The sequence below is a fragment of the Rhinopithecus bieti genome, unplaced genomic scaffold (assembly GCF_001698545.2).
Source record: "Rhinopithecus bieti isolate Rb0 unplaced genomic scaffold, ASM169854v2 scaffold_33199, whole genome shotgun sequence".
Taxonomy (NCBI): domain Eukaryota; kingdom Metazoa; phylum Chordata; class Mammalia; order Primates; family Cercopithecidae; genus Rhinopithecus; species Rhinopithecus bieti.
Window position 1 is genome coordinate 1 of NW_016814005.1, and position 3,901 is coordinate 3,901.

At 48.6% G+C, this 3,901-nt stretch overlaps 1 pseudogene; it reads left to right on the forward strand.

Moving 5' to 3' along the window:
• Positions 1 to 1,380: 1,380 nt before the first annotated feature.
• Positions 1,381 to 3,048, forward strand: LOC108513549 (insulin-like growth factor 2 mRNA-binding protein 2 pseudogene; annotated as a pseudogene).
• The last annotated feature ends 853 nt before the right edge of the window (positions 3,049 to 3,901 follow it).

The window sequence follows — 3,901 nt, forward strand, 5'->3', positions numbered from 1 at the left end:
TGACCAAATATGGGTTAATTTGAGCATTAAAGGAAATAATGACCAAAATCAATAATATAATGATTTTTAAAACTCCACATTGATAAAAACAAATGGGGTACAGAGATAGGGAAACGATAGCTCTTCTTTATAAATAATACCCACAAATAAACAAGAAATTTTACAATAGAAAATCATATTTTTTTTTCTTTTTTTTTTGAGACTGAGTCTTGCTCTGTCGTTCACGCTGGAGTGCAGTGGGGCAATCTCTCAGCTTTCCAGGTTCAAGCGACTCTCCTGCCTCAGCCTCCTGTGTAGCTAGGATTATAGGCATGCACCACCAAACCCAACTAATTTTTGTATTTTTAGTAGAGGCAGGGTTTCACCATGTTGGCCAGGCTGGTCTCAAAACTCCCGCACTCAAGTGATCTGCCTGCCTCGGCCTCCCAAAGTGCTGGGATTAAAGGCATGAGCCACCGTGCCCAACCCTGAAAATCACTATTTTTAAACTACTAATGTAGTTTAAAACTAATGTAGGTGGTTCAGGCAAGGCTCAAATCATACTAAAACCACTGAGTGAATGATTGTTGGAAAACAGAACTGTCAACATCTCAAATTCAGCCAGCAGATCACTATATACTAAGGCGGAAATAAACTTTTGACAACGGAGAGATTTGACAGCTACAACTTTAACCAAATGACTAAATTTAATATCACCAAGGATGATACAAACTGATTATCATGCACTGATGTGATGCACTAAAAAAGATGTTATCCAGGCCAGGTGCCGTGGCTCACGCTTATAATCCCAGCACTATAGGAGACTGAGGTAGGTGGATCACTTGAGGCTAGGAGTTCCAGACCAGCCTGGCCAGCATGCAAAACTCTGTCTCTAAGAAAAAATACAAAAAAACTGGCTAGGCATGGTGGCGCAAGCATGTAGTCCCAGCTACTTGAGAGGCTGAGGTATGAAGATCGCTTGAACCCAGGAGGCAGGCAGGCAGGCAGCCAGGCAGGACGAAAGGAAAGAAGGAAGGAAGGAAGGAAGGAAGGAAGGAAGGAAGGAAGGAAGGAAGGAAGGAAGGAAGGAAGGAAGGAAGGAAGGAAGGAAGGAAGGAAGGAAGGAGGGAGGGAGGGGAAGATGTCATCCACATGGTATTCCTGCCAAAAATGTTTAACTCTAATCTAACCATGAGGAAACAATCACAGCTAAATTGAGGAATATTAGCTGGCCTGGATTCTTCAAAAATGCCAATCTTGACCTCTGCCCCCGGGCAGGCCGGGCCTGCAGTGGTGGAGGGAGCCAGGCTGAGGGTGGGGGTGGGTAGCTGGCGGGGCGGAGGGCGGGGAAGGGGCACGGAGGAGGAGGAGAGACGAGGGCAGCCGAGGAGGCGACGGGGTCGAGACGGATGATGAACAAGCTTTACATCGGGAACCTGAGCCCAGCCGTCACCGCCGACGACCTCCGGCAGCTCTTTGGGGACAGGATGCTGCCCCTGGCGGGACAGGTCCTGCTCAAGTCCGGCTACGCCTGTGTGGACTACCCCGACCAGAACTGGGCCATCCGCGCCATCGAGACCCTCTCGGGTAAAGTGAAATTGCATGGGAAAATCATGGAAGTTGATTACTCAGTCTCTAAAAAGCTAAGGAGCAGGAAAAGTCAGATTCGAAACATCCCTCCTCGCCTGCAGTGGGAGGTGTTCGATGGACTTTTGGCTCAGTACAGAACAGTGGAGAATGTGGAACAAGTCAACACAGACATAGAAACCGCCATGGTCAACGTCACATATGCAACAAGAGAAGCAGCAAAAATAGTGATGGAGAAGCTAAGCGGGCATCAGTGTGAGAACTACTTCTTCAAGATTTCCCACATCCCAGATGAAGAGGTGAGCTTCCCGTCGCCCCCTCAGCGAGCCCAGTGTGGGACCACTTTTCCCGGGGAGCAAGGCCAGCCCTGAGGACGATTCTCAGGCCAGACAGATTGATTTCCCACTGCGGATCCTGGTCCCCACCCAGTTTGTTGGTGCCATCATCGGAAAGGAGGGCTTGACCTTCATGGTCAAGCAGACCCAGTCCCAGGTAGACATCCATAGAAAAGAGAACTCTGGAGCTGCAGAGAAGCCTGTCACCATCCATGCCATCCTGGGGGGACTTCTGAAGCATGTCACATGATTCCTGAAATCATGCAGAAAGAGGCAGATGAGACCAAACTAGCTGTAGAGATTCCTCTGAAAATCTTGGCCCCCAATAGCTTGGTTGGAAGACTGACTGGAAAAGAAGGCAGGAATTTGAAGAAAATTGAACATGAAACAGGGACCAAGATAGCAATCTCATCTTTGTAGGATTTGAGCATATACAACCCGGAAAGAACCACCACTGTGAAGGGCACAATTGAGGCCTGTGCCAGTGCTGAGATAGAGATTATGAAGAAGCTGCGTGAGGCCTTTGAAAATGATATATTGGCTGCTAATACCCACTCCGGATACTTCTCCAGCCTGTACCCCCATCACCAGTTTGGCCCGTTCTCCCATCATCACTCTTATCCAGAGCAGGAGATTGTGAATCTCTTCATCCCAACCCAGGCTGTGGGCGCCATCATCGGGAAGAAGGGGGCACACATCAAACACCTGGAGATTTGCCGGAGCCTCCATCAGGATCGCCCCTGCAGAAGGCCCAGACGTCAGCGAAAGGATGGTCATCATCACCCGGCCACCGGAAGCCCAGCTCTAGGTCCAGGGACGGATCTTTGGGAAACTGAAAAAGGAAAACTACTTTAACCCCAAAGAAGAAGTGAAGCTGGAAGCCCATGTCAGAGTGCCCTCTTCCATAGCTGGCCGGGTGATTGGCAAAGGTGGCAAGACCGTGGATGAACTGCAGAACTTAACCAGTGCAGAAGTCATCGTACCTCGTGACCACACGACAGATGAAAACGCGGAAGTGATCGCCGGAATTATCGGATACTTCTTTGATAGCCAGACTGCACAGCGCAAGATCAGAGAAACTGTATAACAGGTGAAGCAGCAGGAGCAGAAATACCCTCAGGGAGTCGCCTCACAGCGCAGCAAGTGAGACTCCCACAGGCACCAGCAAAACAACAGATGAACCGAGCCCTTCCAACACCTGACAGAATGAGACCAAACACAGCCAGCCAGATCGGGAGCAAACCAAAGACCATTTGAGGAATGAGAAGTCTGTGGAGGCGGCCAGGGACTCTGCAGAGGCCCTGAGAATCCCAGGGGCCGAGGAGGGGTGGGGAAAGTCAGCCAGGTTTGCCAGAACCACCGGGCCCGCCTCCCGCCCCGCAGGGCTTCTGCAGGCTTCAGCCATTCACTTCACCATCCCCTCGGATCTCTTCTTAACTCCTAGGACGCTATCCCTTTTAGTTGAACTAACATAGGTGAACGTGTTCAAAGCCAAGCAAAATGCACACCCTTTTTTGGTGGCAAATCGTTTCTGTACATGTGTGTACATATTAGAAGGGGAAGATGTTAAGATATGTGGCCTGTGGGTTACACAGGGTGCCTGCAATGGTAATATATTTTAGAAATAATATATCAAATAACTAACTCCAATTTTAATCAATTATTATTATTTTTTCTTTTAAAGAGAAAACAGGCTTTTCTAGACTTTACAGAATAAGGTCTTTCTTTGGGAGGTCTCATGTTGTAGAGAGGAGCTTTGAGGCCACCCACACAAAATTCACCCAGAGGGAAATCTTGTCGGAAGGACACTCACAGCAGTTCTGGTTCACCTGTGTATGTCAACAGAAGGGATACCGTCTCTTTGAAGAGAAAACTGTCGCTTCTCATGCCTGTCTAGCTCATACACGCATTTATCTTTGCTTCACAGGTTTTAAACTGGATGTTTGCATACTGCTATATAATTCTCAGTCTCTCTCTATCTCTCCCTATCTCTCCCTTCC